Raw genomic sequence first — 17,984 nt, 5'->3', positions numbered from 1 at the left:
CTCCCATTTGAATACATGGGGAATTTGATGCCGAACGTGCTGCTATTACAATAAATTGCAAGTTTAATATCATCTTAACCTCAGAAATGATGTCTGAACATGGTAGTTGAATAATCAGTGCTATAAAAGTTAGATTTTTGAAAAGACGATTGTCAACAACAGAAAATATATCAGAACTAAAAAAAAAATTGCACAGCACTTTTTTACGTCACTTGCAATTTTCACAATTTAAGTGATATATTGTTGTGAATCCAGGAAAGAATAAAGGATAATAATTCCGCGTAACTGTACTTTTATTTTTATAGTTGTTTTTAATAACTTACCTTTTTTTCACGTGATATCATACTTTTTCACGTAGCTAGTAAATGTGGTTCTTTGTTATATACCCACACATTTATCGTCAAGAATAGTTACTACAAAAAATATTTTTTCTTTTGTTTCATGTCTCGCAACCTCTAGGGCCTAGTTTGTGTCTAGGGCTATCTTATTTACAGGAATTATAATTTTAAAATTGTTGTTACGAAGAAAAAGAAGGACGAAAATACGAAGGGGGGAATATCTGCTTAATACAATGAAAACATAACGTTAATATTAAATTATCGGATAGGGCATAATATCAGTCATAGTGTATAATAATATATATCATGAGTTTACGCACATAATACATTTTTCTTTATAATTTTGGGAGTTTCTTGGATTCCTACCCGCCGTTGAATTACACATGCTCGCAGCCAGGGAAAAAGCAAAGCATATTGTAAAAATATAATTTTTTGTATTATTGACCCATGGCAGCTAGAGACGACCCAAATGACGTTAAGTTTAGTGTTCTTTGTGCATAAACGTATAGCTCGTTTTCGCAATAATTCGTTGCGCTTTAATATATATTAATTCCTAGGTTCAAGATAATGTAATTTTCGGAAAACTTATGACTGGCTACATAATCTTAAAGCTTTACTTGACCCATTTTTATTATCGACATACACGAGGAATTCTTACCTTCATTGAAAATAACGTTTGAATTGCCATCCCACCGCGCTCCAATATAAAAGCTTTGGGCAACCAAATGACGAACGAAATTATTTTGGGACAAAACAGGGGTGGCGCCGCCACCGGAAAAATTTGGCAATGAACAGCCCCATATAGTGCATGCGATGTCTAGCACTAGTCAACGTATTTACAGCGTAATTACAAACTTTTTCTTCTTTTTACCTTTATGACTTTTATACGCTGTGGAATTTTGTGAGTTGACATGTTATTTATAATATATTGGGTGCAGTGGCGGCGATTAGGTGGGGCGCCACTTTTGCCCCCGAACTATGCTAAACCTTATCTACAGAGGGGAATATACTGTCTTTGCCCCTCCAGTTTTGGCATCTTGCCCCCCCCCCCCCCGGTTTTGGAACCCATTCGCCGCCACTTATAGGGTGTCCAAAAATGATTGGAGCGGTTTCATGATGTTACTGAACGTGCATTATTGAACGTATCATAAACCAACTTTACAATTTTGTAGAGAAACTCAACAAGTTTTGTGACACATTACAAGTGTTCAATATGTTCCCTCTTTTTGGTTCTGCAAACATAAAACTCCATATAATCAAGTTCTTTCCAAACGCCATGCAGTATGTCAATATGCTCAAGGACGCCATGGGGGTTTTCTGTTTCCCAGATCGCACATTGTGCCTGTTCACTGTGCCATGAAGACAAAATGTCGCGTCATCAATGAACACAATTTTATTACAAATGTCATCATGCTCTTCTATAAGCTCTTGAAATCGTGTACAAAACTCAAAGCGAATGACTTTGTCCTCGGGTTTTAGAAATTTCAGCAACTGCAAGCGACATGGCTTCTGCTTCAGCCGTTTCTGTAAGACCATCCATATTGTTGCTCGTGGAACATCCAATTCTTTTCTTGCTCTCCGCGTTGACTTTTTGGGGCTACGAACGAAACTGGCCCATACACGAACAGCGGTTTTTCAGCCACTATGGGGCGAACCGTTGATTTCCCCTTACAGAAGCATCCTCCACCTGTGAAATGTTTATTCCATCGCCGTGTGGAATTTACACTGGGTGAATCTTTCTTTGAACTTCATTCAAAATCATCGTTGTCACTGAGGGACTTGCATCAAATTCGAAGACAACGTATGCTTCTCGTTGTTTGTTGCCATCTTAACTAATACTGCTCTCTAGCGGCAGGAGGCGGAAACGTACAACACATGTAACAGGAAGCAAGACTTTGTATTTTGTGAGATACTTATCCTCTAGCATCACGTTTGAACAAATCAGTGGCGTCTCGTGGCCTCAAATTTGGCCGGGGCTTATTTTTTAAAGAATTTAAAATATAATGACAAGGTACTATTTTCTTCTAGACTACAAAACTGGACTTACTTTTTTGAAAGAATTTACAATGTAATGACAAATTACATTAATTACAAAAAAAACGGGTATTTATCTTCTTTTAAACTACAAAACTGGACTTATTTTTTTAAAGAATTTAAAATATAATGACAATTCACATGATTACAAAAGAAACCGGTATTGTTGTGAAACATACCTTTCTACGAACGTTGACTCCTGTTCTTCTCGCCGGACCCTGTGGCCGAGTGGTTAGCACATCGCGCTGCGACGCCAAGGGTCCCGGGTTCGAATCCCGCTCGGGTTTGGTTGTTTGTGAATCTCCATTCATCAATTTCATCATTTCATCACTCATCCCCATCTTCGCAAATTAGCCAAGAGATACAAAACGCGAAGTAAAATAAACTAAATCACTCAATCAATCAATCCTGTTCTTCTGCTCAGCAAATTTTGTTATTACTTTTTCGTTGAAGCTCTCTATGTTTGAAATGTATTATATCTCTATTGTATAAGCAAGTGCAAAGGCATTTGGTCTGTCTTGTCCCATTGCATTTCTTAAGCAGGTTTTAATACGCTTCAATGTGCTGAAACATCGTTCAGATTCAGCTGTTGCCACTGGAGTTATTAAAACTATGTTTGTCATTTTTACTGTTTCTGAAAAGGTACCCTCTAAATAATTTTAAATAAAAAATGAATGCAATCTACTGATAGAGTTTATGTTTTTCAACTCTTCACTACAATAAAGAACACGAAGCTCCCTCTTTAGTTTTCCCTCTTCTATGAAGGGTTAATAAATCTGGGAAGATGCCTCTGTTTAAATATTGTTCTCTTTCATTATGTCCTCGTAGAGCAAGTTCATGTCGACCACAGAATTTTAAGCAATCGATAATTCTATTTAATATATGCCTATTTTTCCGGACAAATTCATTGTGTCTTGTAATTGACAGCCTATGTCCTTCATCAATTTGTGTTCGAACATCAACCCTGTCAAACTCACTCAAACATAGCGAATGAAAGCCACCAAAACACTACAGAACATCGCGAGATCGGACGCGACGCAACGGAGCTAGCCCCGAATCAGCAATCAAATCCATTGCACTCTCCCCTCCTCTCTCTCTAGCATGTGACCTTCACTGTAGCGTAGAGGCCACGCCTTCCTTTGCGACGTGCCCCGGAAAACGATAATTGACATCAATGCCGCTAGGAGCGCTGTCGTATCCATTGCAACAGACGATGAATTTACGTGGGTGAAAAATCGCCTTTTAAAAGACTGTGTGATAGTTATGCGTTATGGTGATTGATAATTACGTGAATACGTCCGTTTTTCTTTAGGGGCTAAGCCCCGGAAGCCCCAAGGGACGAGACGCCACTGCTATTTACCATCTGATTGATTGATTGATTTAGTTTATTTTACTTGGCGTTTTGTGCCTCTTGGCTAATTTGCGAAGATGGGGATGAGTGATGAATTGATGAAATAGATGAATGGACATTCACAAAGAACCGAGCCCGACCGGGATTCGAACCCGGGACTCTTGGCGTCGCAGCGCGATGTGCTAACCACTCGGCCACAGGGTCGGGCCCCAAGGGACGAGACGCCACTTCAAATCACATCTAACACCAGTGGCGGCGATTGGGCGGTTGACCCCACTTTTGTCTCCGCACTATGCCAAATTTAATTTACAAAGGGAAATATACTATCTTTGCCCCCCCCCCTAGTTTTGGCATCTTGCCCACCCAGTTTTGGAACCCAATCGCCTGATACACACACTATAGTTACAAATATTTGAAACTGCTTCAAATATTTGTAGACACCCTATATTTCGAGATGTGAGGGAAGAACGAGACAGCATTTACATTCGAGACGAGACTTTAACAGGCAAGTCTCTACTCCTTATCGCCCAGGTATACAAGACAAACTACATTGCTCTTTTTTGCCCAAATATGTAACACTTGTACGGTATTTAGGACAGTATTAAATGTGACTGTTCACAGAAACAGAAACATACCTCCCCCCCCCCCCTTTCTGCATCCGCACTCATATTTCTGGCACCGCCGTCGATAATAGCTAAGGTGGAAACTTTCAGAAATGAATCACGTTAAGTTTTTTTTTCCTGAACTAAAACGATTTTTACGAAAAGTGCCCAATTCTGAAGGGAAAAGGGAGTAATCGATAAGCACTGGCAAAATGCCAGGAACAATAGCTTCTTGTTGAAAGCACCTTGGCTGAAAGTTCTCTCAGCAGTGCCAACTCATGCCACACATTATCAATCCTTCATATCTAGTGATTAAGACTCCAGGTGGCACCTGATCTAATGTTACACGAGTGGGTGTGAAATCTATTTATAAAAATAAGAAATCGCCACTGAATTGTAACATGATATTTAAACTTCAAGTAGAACATTTGCATTGATTATTTTCTAAAAGTAAAAAGTTATTAGATTGAACACATTCTAGTGTAGAGAGAGATTTACAATATAAATTGAGAATAGCGTTTTTGACTGCTACGCAACACGTACGGGAAGGTCGGGGAGGGGGGGGAGAGAATGGATTAAATGTAAATATATATCTATAATCAGTGGCGTCAATTGGGTTCCAAAACCGGGGGAGGTCTGGCAAGGGCAGTTTATTTCTGTTTGTAGATAAGGCTTAGCATAGTACGGGGACAAAAGTGACAAAAAAGTGTGTGGAGGGGGGAGCTGCCCCCCTAATTGCCACCACTGTCTATAATCGAGACTGGCATGAAATTTCAATGGACTTATTTACAGAAAACAGACAAAATTCTCACGGTTGCTAGACAACCTATATTGCACAATCTGTTAATATATGCTCTAAAAGTTGATATATTTTATATTATATGTTTTTAATGTAATATACAGGGTAATTCATAAAGAAAGTAACACTTTTAAAAACTCAAAATGCTTTAATTATTGCAGATACAGAAATACAACAAGTTACAATTGATACAGAAACTCTTGAAAGTTTATTGTCAGATGTGTTATTTGTGATTTCCTCGATCCCAGGATCTCTGGCGTCGTAGCGCGCTGTGCTAACCACTCCACCACGGAGGTCGGCAGCTTTCATATTTCTTGTTAAATAGCTAAAGCGAGAATTGTCGTACTTATAGGTTAATCACCATGGTGATTATTTTTCATTTTTCTTAGTTAACCGCGACGACGATGATGAATGATGATTCGACTAAACTGGTGAAGAACAAGAACATCGAGGCCGAGATCGAACACGAAAAGTTTTTAGACCAAACTAACACAGTGGCGTAGCGTGATTCTATGAAAGGTGTAAGGCTTCCTTAGATAAACCTGACCTGAATATTGGATAAAGAAAACCGAAAAACATTTTAACTAAATAGAATCTATTTGAATCTAATTCATGTATGGGCATACTCAATTTCAAACACAAAATGCACACACTCTATGTTAACAATAATAGCATGTATTACTTATTGAAAATTCTCATTTATACTGTAACTCGATCCGACGATCCTTTAGTCTGAACACCTCCATCATGTCGTCGTAGAATCGGGAGTTTCTGGTCAATGTCTTTAGCAGCTCCTTTTCAATGGATATCAGTCCCAAGTCAGATTTCCTTGCCCGAGTCTTGTGCTGCGTTGAAAGGTATGAATCCTCTTCAGTGCAGAAAACGACCTTTCTACCGACGAGCTTGAGGCAGGAACAGTGAGGAAGAATTCTGCTAGTTTGTACACTTGTTCAACAGCTTCGTTCAAATGGGTAGTACGCAAGTACTCATGAAGTTCAAACACACTCTTTACTCGATATTCGGCTTCAGAATAAATTACCTGTAGCTCAACTTTCAAATGGTAGCAATTTAAAAATTTTGCATACAGCTTAGTTAAGGACACAAACTCTTCTTCTGGAAAGGTCTTGTCATATTTTTATTCTTATTATTCTTTTTCTTTCACTAAAAAAGGCATTTGTGGGAAATGCGTAGAATACAATTTGCAAATGCAAATGCGTTCGAGAATATTACTCATTATCATGGTTACGATATTTGCGCACATTTCGAAAAACATATCAAGCAACTTAGTGAAAGGAAAAGGTAAAAAAAAATTCTGTAAATCATAACGCTAAGTATTACGCGCATGCTTTAACATTACGGGCAACTGGGATGCACGCGCCAAACTTTGCGGGCGCTGCAGGATATAGGATTGCCAGACATTCCTCTTTTATCGTTAACTTCGCTGCTTCTAATGGAGGTAATATCCAACAATAAACCATCTCGTTTGTGGATTTAATAGTTAGTTTACACATTAAAAATGACACCCGCTTTATTACACCTCAAGCATTGTTGAAACAACACGGGAGTCGAATTTCTTTGTTCTCTTCCGACCGTGGCAAGCATATGAGTCATACGCAGCGGCAACCATGCCAGCGTAAGCTTCGCCTACCTGGGGACAGAAATTCTCGCCAGTTAGCACCCACTGGTAATGCGCCTTACATCTGGCTCAGAATCGGGGGGCCCTGTCATTGGTTGAGATGATACTACGTAAGCAAACACACCCGCCATGGGTGAGTCCAAATCATTTCTTCCGTTCACCTACACGTAAGTCCTCTGAAGAAGCCTTACAGAGAAACAACTCGAATCAAAACAAGTCCTCAATTCTTTCGTTAAACGTTCTACTTGCAGTCTGATATATCTGTGTGTATTCAAGCTAGGGATGTACCGAAGCCGATTACAGATGTATGAAAATCGGCCGAAATTGACACATCGGCATCGGTATCGGAATCGGCAAAAATCCGATATTTAAACCGGTACAGATTATACTAGAGTTTTTACCTTCTAATAAGTTTTATATTCTCGTTTTGTAAGATTTATTGAAAATTTGGTTATGATTCGTCATTATTGTAGAGTTTTTGTAATAAAATTATTGCAAACTCATTCAGAGGATCAACCTAACTATAAATCGGAAATAAAACAGTACATTGCTGAACCAGGATCTGCTGTTGTATTGGAAATTCAAAAATGCGTATTCAAACCTGAAGCAAGTACTGAGAAAATACTTGGGCATACCTGCTGCATCAATATTCAGTGATTGAGTGTTCAGTGTTGCTGAACAGATTTGCGATAAGAGAAGAAGTCTGTTACTTCCTGAAGTGCTTCCAAAAACTCGTGTTTCTGAAGTTGAATCTGGCAGAACAGGAATTCATTTTGCATTTCAGAGAACTGCTTGTGTACTAATGTTTAATCTCTTGAGAATCCATGTTCTTCTTAAAGGTTCACATAACATTTTGTAGATGCAAATGTGCATTCGCATCTCTTGAGAATATATATGTATATACATATGATATGCAATAGAAATGTACATAGCAAATTTATTTTTGTCATGCTGAAAATAACATCCCATTTCTGTTTAATAATCTTATGTATCGGAATCGGTTAAATATCGGCATCGGTATCGGTTCCAAAAATTATCGGTGAGTACATCGGCATCGGTAAATTTTCAGCTTCGTCACATCCATAGTTCAAGCGATAAATACGGGAATGAAATACGTTATCTTCAATAATTTCAACTTGTAAGGTGGACTTACAACCCTTACGTGGGCACTACGCCGCTGGTGCAACATCTTGCAAACAAACAAACAAAAAAGCATGACGCAAGCTGGCTTTTAGCAAAATGAAATTCTTCAGGATTCAAAGTTGAGCGAGCGAGTGTCGCCCACGTCAGACGAGACGAACAAGCGACGGGCCCCATTTTTATTCTCTCCCGCATTCATCTCTGCACTCACACACATCCGCAAAGCCGTTAATTACATCCTCCATTTTCATGACGTCATCCCCCCTCCATTTTTAACACAAAGCCCCGCTGGAAACAACCAAATAACAATAAAGATGGGCGTGGCGACTGCGGCTAGGTACACACGCCTATACAGTTTCCCATTTCTGCATGCACTGGGTTGTCATGCTAGGCATTAGCATATAAATAGTGATGGTCGGATCCAAGGATTTTTTCTCAGGGGGGGGCAGAATCACGGAAACTGTTATTAGTATTATTACTATTATTATTATTGCTATTATTACTGCTATTATTGTTGTTTTATTTTGTTGTTCTTCTTATTATTATTATTACATTACTATTACTACTAATACTTATGTTTTTTTAAATCACATACATTTGTAATTTCCATATTCTGTATATCTATATACAATTTGCATAACTGTATACTTAACATTAATTCATGTAGGACAAAAAGCTGTTTTATATAGTTATATAATCAGTGTAAAATAAACTGTAAGCTAAAATATAACCCTACTCAGAGGCGACTCGTGAACGCATGCGGTGCATGCTGCGCATGCGTCAATTGTGGGAAAAAGGACAGCTTGCTCTGCGACGACATTCATACATTCTAATTTCTTCATATAGGAGAAGTATTTATTTTACACGAGAGCGCTCAACTAAGCTTTTATTATATTTCTTGGATCTGAAGTGAAAGAAAGTAATAATTCTTTTCCCACAATTGATGCATGCGTCAGGTGGTACTTTTAGGTGCCTCACGCGGATATATATATATATATACAGGGTGTTGCAAAATACCTGTTACAACGCTTGGGAGGTGATTCGACAAGTAAAAATAAGGAAAAAATGTCATGTCCCAGCTGTCGTGGGACATGTGGACATACGTCGTCATTTTTTACTTCCTACATTCCGATTTCAACATTATGTACAAAATAGTAGTAAATTTCCTATATTTTCCATCAGGGGATTCCCCACTTTCTTTGAGAGTCCCCTTGCGCAATTTACACTGGGCCTCAATTGCTGCACCATTGTATTCGTCAGGTACGACTTTCTTTGTATTATTTTAATCCGACGTTGATATATTTCTTCCTTCTTGACTTATTGTGCTTTAAAGATGGTGTGAGGCGATTTTCGCACGCCTGTTACTCGCAAACGGTGCCGATTTCGACATTTTTTCACATGGCATTTTTCCTTGTTTTTGCTTGTCGAATCACCTCCCAAGCGTTGTAACAGGTATTTTGCAACACCCTGTATACAGGGTGTTTCTAAAGGTCGTTTACAACGCTTGGGAGGTGATTCCTCACACGAAAACAAGCAAAAAGTCTAAGTTCCATTTTTACGACTGAGGCTTCGTTTCCGAGATAGGAGCCTCGCAAAAGGTGACAAAGTGAACGTCACACCTAACTGGGACGAATACTATCACAGATAGAGAGGCGGTTCCAAGGGAATCATAAAGGAATCGTATGTGCTCAGTCCGGAAGTCACTATGAAAAGTTCACTGCACGCATGCGCAATGGAGTCCTCAAAGGAATTGGGGATTTCCAGCAACAACAATGCATGGAAAAGGTATGTAACGCAGCAAGAAGGACCGTGACAATGAGAAATGCGTTCAAGACAACACATCCCGACCTCAAACATCAAAACATGACCACCGAACACAAAATCCGAAAAGTTGAGCACGGTTGCATACCCCAGTTACACGCGAGGAATGAACGAATCATGTCATGTGGCATACGAGAGACAGGAGGAGGGAAAGAAAAACACAATATCAGATGATTGCGACAACGTGTATTTTTACACGCGACAACTACGTAATATCCCCCCCCACACACACACAACAAACAACAAATGCTACAATATCTTACGCACAGACAGTCCGTGTCACTGTACACCAACTGAAGATGTCACTTTCACCACACAAAGGGGGTGGGGAGCAATACCAAAAGTGTTCGCACGCGATCATTGTGACGTAAAAGAATGTCTGTCAACCTGTAGTAGCACCATTTTGAATTCGAAAAATTCCTATGCCATGATGATCTATGGGTTTTGTATAGTTTTGAACAACCTTTAAAAAGTTTTGAATCCGATTCAGTTTTTCGTAATAACGAATTCAAAAATGCTACTACAGGTTGACGCCTCAGTAGCACTTTCACCAAATTCAACGGAAACGATGCCATTTCGTAGTCTAGGTTATGTATCGTTTTGAACAACCTTCAGAAAGTTTTGAATCCGAAGGACAACTTCAAAAATTCAAATTCAAAAATGCTACTATAGCAGCACTTGTTTTGAATTCGAAAAATTCCTATGCCAGGATGATCTATGGGTTTTGTATAGTTTTGAACAACCTTTAAAAAGTTTTGAATCCGATTCAGTTTTTCGTAATAACGAATTCAAAAATGCTACTACAGGTTGACGCCTCAGTAGCACTTTCACCAAATTCAACGGAAACGATGCCATTTCGTAGTCTAGGTTATGTATCGTTTTGAACAACCTTCAGAAAGTTCTGAATCCGAAGGACAACTTCAAAAATTCAAATTAAAAAATGCTACTATAGCAGCACTTGTTTTGAATTCGAAAAATTCCTATGCCAGGATGATCTATGGGTTTTGTATAGTTTTGAACAACCTTTAAAAAGTTTTGAATCCGATTCAGTTTTTCGTAATAACGAATTCAAAAATGCTACTACAGGTTGACGCCTCAGTAGCACTTTCACCAAATTCAACGGAAACGATGCCATTTCGTAGTCTAGGTTATGTATCGTTTTGAACAACCTTCAGAAAGTTCTGAATCCGAAGGACAACTTCAAAAATTCAAATTCAAAAATGCTACTATAGCAGCACTTGTTTTGAATTCGAAAAATTCCTATGCCAGGATGATCTATGGGTTTTGTATAGTTTTGAACAACCTTTAAAAAGTTTTGAATCCGATTCAGTTTTTCGTAATAACGAATTCAAAAATGCTACTACAGGTTGACGCCTCAGTAGCACTTTCACCAAATTCAACGGAAACGATGCCATTTCGTAGTCTAGGTTATGTATCGTTTTGAACAACATTCAGAAAGTTTTGAATCCGAAGGACAACTTCAAAAATTCAAATTCAAAAATGCTACTATAGCAGCACTTGTTTTGAATTCGAAAAATTCCTATGCCAGGATGATCTATGGGTTTTGTATAGTTTTGAACAACCTTTAAAAAGTTTTGAATCCGATTCAGTTTTTCGTAATAACGAATTCAAAAATGCTACTACAGGTTGACGCCTCAGTAGCACTTTCACCAAATTCAACGGAAACGATGCCATTTCGTAGTCTAGGTTATGTATCGTTTTGAACAACCTTCAGAAAGTTCTGAATCTGAAGGACAACTTCAAAAATTCAAATTCAAAAATGCTACTATAGCAGCACTTGTTTTGAATTCGAAAAATTCCTATGCCAGGATGATCTATGGGTTTTGTATAGTTTTGAACAACCTTTAAAAAGTTTTGAATCCGATTCAGTTTTTCGTAATAACGAATTCAAAAATGCTACTACAGGTTGACGCCTCAGTAGCACTTTCACCAAATTCAACGGAAACGATGCCATTTCGTAGTCTAGGTTATGTATCGTTTTGAACAACCTTCAGAAAGTTTTGAATCCGAAGGACAACTTCAAAAATTCAAATTCAAAAATGCTACTATAGCAGCACTTGTTTTGAATTCGAAAAATTCCTATGCCAGGATGATCTATGAGTTTTGTATAGTTTTGAACAACCTTTAAAAAGTTTTGAATCCGATTCAGTTTTTCGTAATAACGAATTCAAAAATGCTACTACAGGTTGACGCCTCAGTAGCACTTTCACCAAATTCAACGGAAACGATGCCATTTCGTAGTCTAGGTTATGTATCGTTTTGAACAACCTTCAGAAAGTTTTGAATCCGAAGGACAACTTCAAAAATTCAAATTCAAAAATGCTACTATAGCAGCACTTGTTTTGAATTCGAAAAATTCCTATGCCAGGATGATCTATGGGTTTTGTATAGTTTTGAACAACCTTTAATCGGTGTTTCAAAATGACGAGTTCAAAAACGCTTCTTCAAATTTGCAACTCAGGATAAGTTTCAACAAATTCTACCGTTGAATTTTCCTTTTCTTAATACACTCAGGATTGTGCACATTACACTAGAAATTGTTTCATCTTAACACGTAATATTGATGTTGATAGTTCCTTAGAAAAGGGGCCACGCCTTATAATTTTGTCCGGATCGCAGGAGCGAAATACTGATAAAATAGTGTGGTCAGATAAAATGTTTATGAGTAGAGCCGGGAAGTTTGGCAAAATGCCTCTTTTTATCTACTGCATATATTGATAAAATTTTTCCGGATATACGTTTCTCATGTTGTTTCGAATGTTTTAGAAGCCTTTTCATTTTGCCTATTTTGCCTATTTGGGACCCCACTGCCTATTTTTAATTATAATGCCTTTTTTGCCTTTTTCAATTAAATTTGACCATTTTTTAAAAAAAAATGTGTATATAAATTATTTTTCTCCCAAAAAACGTTGTTGGCATTTATTTTTCTTTCGTTTATTATGTGAATAATTTTCGCCTTATTTAAGTAATATTGAAGTCATGCATGTTTCAACATTGCTGAAGGAGAAAAATGTGAGAAAAATGTATTTCATGCTCAGTTAGGATATTGCCTTTCGGTTAACATTTCCTTGTGCTGCTGAAGTGCTGAAGTGGACAGGTTGATTTCGAACACAAAGAAGATATTTCTGAAATCTCCCTCTCGAACCCGAAAATTTAAGGAAGTTGCATTTGAGCTTAGCTTACCTCCGCAACCAGTCTTAACCAGATGGGGAACCTGGATATCAGCAGTTACATATTATGCTAACAACCTTGAAAAAATCAGTGAGGTGATAGATGCTCTTCCAGAAAATGAAGCGGCTTCAATTCGTGAAGTGAAAAAACTCCTGTGCTATTCAAGTTTATTTTTGCACATTATGGCGCATTCCCAGAGACAATTACAATTACAGAACTTAAAAAAAATACCTTGTAGCATCCATGAAAATGTACGAGGAATCTATGCAGCAGATGATGGAAGTGCCAGGAGAAAAGGGGTCAGCTGTTGCGGAAAAGTGCAAGCGGGTAGTGAGTGCAAATGAGGACTTGAAACAATTGAAAACAATTTGTGTTATTCTAAAAAGTGAAAATGCTGTTACCGAAATGCGTCCAGCTACATTAGCTTGTTTTATGTATGCTCCAATAACTTCTGTCGAAGTAGAAATATCATTTTCTATTATGAAAAACATTCTCTCTGACAGACTACTATCAATGAATGTTGAGTAATTAAAAACACACCTTGTAGTTATGTGCCATCAAGACGGAGAAAATTGTAATGCTCTTCCCAATGTAGATTTTAACATTTTGCCAGAAATTATAGATAAAAGTAAGCGACTTCCAAATGTGCCTTTTTTTTTATTTTTAGTGCCTATTTTCCACATTATAAATGCCTTTTTGCCTGCCTATTTTAACGAAAATAAATGCCTGAACTTCCGGGCTCTATTTATGAGTTTTACAAGCACGTATTCTCTGGCCCTCTTACTTTCATTCTCTCTTCTATTTTTTGTTTTTCTTTCGCCTTTTCTCTTTGCTGCTGCATCACTTCTTATTTACCCTTTTCCACCATTGTCCTCTGCTTGTAATCCAACCACATCGCGCTAAGACGCCAGGTGTACCAGGTTCGAATCCTGGTCTATTCATGCATGTTTGGAGTGTCCATTCATCAATTTCATCACATCATCACTCATCCCCATCTTCGCAAGTTAGCCAAAAGTGGCACAAATAGCGAAGCAAAATAAAGTAAATCAATCAATTGTATTACAGCCCTCTCTTCCGCTTTCGCCGTTTTTCTAATGTTCTTGTTAACTGTCTCATTTTTAGTATCTCTATCCATTCCAATCTAGAAAGAAGTAGGGAAGGGACTCGATGTTGTCACCTGTTGTTCCTATCTCTCCTGTTTCAATCTTCACATAATCTTCCTATTTCTCTCCCTCTTGAGTTTCCCTAGCTCCGGTCTCCGTGGCGGAATGAATAGCGCGTTTCTCGGTTTTGAATCCCGGCCTTGGAATAGGTGTCCCTTCAATCAATTTCATCTTAGCATCACTCATCTTCATCTTCGCGATTAGCCATAAGTGGCAGAAAACCGAAACAAAATAAAATAAATCAAATGAAAGTTTCCTAGCCTTCATTGTATCCCTGTCCATGTATTTCAGTTGCTCGCAGTGGACTTTTCTCTTTAAGTTATACTAGTATATTAGGTGAACCAAGCAAATTACATTAATTGATATGAATGATTTGTATCATTTAGATTATTATACTGGCTTTGAGTCCAGATGTCAAAGGTTTGTTAGTCCGCAAAATGCAGTCTAGAGTGTACTAAGTTAGCATTTAGGGAACAGATTAGAGTATATTGTTTAATTCATGCGACAATTATGAAAAATATGGAAAATTTTCTTTACAAGTGCAAGTGACACCCAAGTTATACTATAGCCGTCCGTAGGAGAGGAGCAAGGTTTCACACTTCATGGATGGAAGCAAACGAGCAGCAAAACTTTTTGAAATGTAATTTTTGCGTTTAGAATTTTTTTTTCCTATGTATGCAACCCACCACAGGAAACGACCGTTCTGACTTAACTTCCAGGGGAGCGCGGCAGGGTTGCCACTAGCGTCATTTGGCCGTCTTACTTGAGTTAAATACAAAAGAGTAATGATATTTGCGATCTTGTAAGAATTACATATTTACAGTACTTATTAGAATCAACACTCTTGAATTTCAGTCCTCATTTATTTGAAATCCTTTGCATTGGTAAGTTTGTAAGTACTCTAAATACTACTTACAACATCACAAATAACATTATTCTTTTGAATTTAGCTCAGGTAAGACCGCCAAGTGACACTAGTGGCAACCCTGCCGCGTTCCCCTGGGAGTTATGTCAGAGCGGTTGTTTCCTGTGTTGGGTTGCATACACACAGGATAGATTTTAAGCGCTTGTAGCGCAGAAACTAAGCGCTTTCGAGGAAAAGTATATTAGGAAAAGTTACTTGTTTTTATGATATCTACCAGCACCCAAGCGTTGTTGAAGTTGTTTTGCGACACCCTGTAAATTAAATATAAAATTGATTTAACTTCTGATTTTCCTGTGTTCAGTACTGTCCTTCACTTCTCAAAGTTCTCTCGATCCATCCAAATAGTAGTAGCTACGTCTGTCCATCTTGAAGTGCTTCTGAGTTCTAATTTGAAGAAATCCTGCTTTCAAGAAGAATTACAAAACAACCCTTTTTCTAGCTCCACCTTGTAGTCTACAAGGAACGGACATGTTTCCATTTTCATACTGGTGCTAATGCAGGCCCAGACTGGCCCACCGGGACACCCGCCAAAATCCTGGTAAGCCCTCTCAATGCCTTTCCGAAAACACATTTTTGTCCCCACGTTTTTGTCAACTCCTGGCAATCGGCGCCCTGTTGAGAAAAATTGCCTCCGACCTCTTGGCAGCCCCAGTCCCGGCGCAGTGCTAATGCACGTGTTTCTGGAGAACAATTAACAACACCTTGCAGTCACGGTAGCACGTAACACATTAACAGAATAACGACTTACCTTCTTCCGTTTGGAAACTGTTTTTGGGGAAATGTTTACTGGAATGTTTTCGATTCTGTATGATTGTATTGTCTGTCTCAAAACTATAAGTAACTATCGATCTAACAATACATCGCTGTTAACAATTGGGTCGTAATTTGAGACGGAGTGGTGGACTATTGCGGTAGTGGTTTAGATTTGTCATCATTGGATATACTATATGCGTCAATAAGTTGAATTGTTCTACAACTCACACCTAGTATCAAAATATAAAAGATAAGTTTAACGCGGCAGAGTTGAAACCTTTCAACGCCTTTACATAAATGGCAATCACACTGTATTTTTGTCTCCAGGTCTGAAACTTCTATTTTAGGAATTTCTTTGTATTGCTATGTGCGCCCGCTCGTGTTCGTATTTTACCGTATATCTTCCTGCACTCTATGGAAATACAAAAATATCGTCCTGTTAATATTTACTACAATTGGTCCACTTTGCATGTCAAATGTACGCCTAAAAGTATATTTGACTGTACTAAAGGAACGTGGAAAAATTCTATAAGCTGAATTGAATTAAGTAAATGTATCGAACAGAATGCAGTGGTCATTATTCAGCTGATTAGAAAGTACTTTCGTTTTTTGTTTTTCAAATTGCCTCGATACACTTATCGCCTTTAAAGAATGGTATCGAAGGTGTCGTTATTGAGATTGAACCCAAGATAAATATGTTCTTAGTCTTAGGAATGTTAGGAATGTTTCTGTTAAGTTTTCTTTAAAACGTATTGTTGAATTCAAAGAACATCCTCTGTGAGATTTTAAAAACATTATTTTAGAAATTTCAGATTCTCGCCCGCAATAGCAGAATAAAAAGTTCGGTAGGGGAGACTGTTGTCCTATGGAACACATCTAATTTACATTTAAAGTGTATATTGTTTACAAACATTACCTTCTTCTTTAAAATAATTCAAACCACTGTGAACATATTCTACAATATAGTGGTAGTTAGTTCACTTTATCTGTGCTCTTGTAAACATTTTTTAAAGAGATGAAAATTGTTTAAAATGGGTGTGTAATGGTGTAATATGAAGAAGTGTAGTTACAGGATATTACGTCGATTCAGTGCCGGATCTACAAGCCGCAAAACCCCGCAGTGCAAGGGGGGGGCGGAGACAAGCAAGCCTTTAGGGGGCCCTCAGCCATTGTCATAGTGGAGGGTTAATATATGCATAGGCTATGGAAAAAATACAAAGTTAGTTACTCAGGGGTACAGAAACGAATACAATATATACAGATAAAAGAAAAGTTATATTCCCTGTGTATATAGCACCGTGCTATGAAGGCACATTTAGGGAATGTGGCCTCACAGATTTTTTATATCAGCCATCTTGGAGATGATGTGATCAACACCACGTTGTGGTTGCCTTTACCCCCCGGCCAGATTCCATTTGATTTGAGGTTGGGTGGTCCCTAGAGTCGCTTTATACGGGGACAAAGCCGGAAAAATTACGACCTTAGATCACCCACCCTGGGTCTCCCGCGTGGCAGTCAGACTAGAATCAAATCAGGCTAGAATTTTACGAGAAATGCAGAGGTGAAGGTTTCTTCAACCTATCTTTAATCAGGAAAAAAATATGACTGCATGATTGTAACAAATGCATCATTTTCCAGGTGTGAGAAAACAGTGTACTATATATATATATATATCACATAACCCCCTTCCCATTTAAAAAAAAAATTGAGTTGGGTGGGTGTGTGTAGGTGGGTGGAGGTAGGGGTGTAACCTTTGGTAATATTTTGCGGGAGGGGGGGCAAGACTTGTAGATACCGCACTGCGTCGATTGCTTGATAAGATGTAAATTTGTTTCAGAAGACTATGCTGCACGCCTTCTTTCTATCAGATTTTTTTTAAAAATAATTTTCGGAAAGTAAATACCGTACTTACACAATTCACACAAAAGATATTGTAGGAATTTTTACTACCTATGAAATTATATATATTGTAACTTTTTGTATTCCATCACTAAGAAGAATTGATATTTTCCTCATTGTATGCATATATAAATGAATTAAAAAGGTCACATATTTTTATCAGATAAATTATTTGCAGATAGGTATTTCTATTTCAATTTAATCGCCTGGTTCAGTCCCGATTAGATTGTTTTAACAAACTTCTGAGTATAGACTCAGACGAGAACAAACACAAACAAGGAGAAGGGCCTCACCATACACAAGACGAAACGAGATTGTGACAAATCTCGAC

General features: G+C 38.1%; 1 protein-coding gene across 1 annotated transcript in view; it reads right to left on the bottom strand.

Annotated features, from left to right (window-relative positions):
* Pka-C3 (Protein kinase, cAMP-dependent, catalytic subunit 3) overlaps nucleotides 1-17,984 on the bottom strand; it is a 479,613-nt gene that overhangs the window by 21,257 nt on the left and 440,372 nt on the right. The gene's annotated exons all lie outside the window — the stretch shown is intronic.

Source organism: Lepisma saccharinum, chromosome 3 (genome assembly GCF_977018435.1).
Source record: "Lepisma saccharinum chromosome 3, izLepSacc3.1, whole genome shotgun sequence".
Taxonomy (NCBI): Eukaryota; Metazoa; Arthropoda; class Insecta; order Zygentoma; family Lepismatidae; genus Lepisma; species Lepisma saccharinum.
The sequence above is the reverse complement of the archived record's forward strand: the minus strand, read 5'-3'. Positions and strand labels throughout refer to the sequence as shown.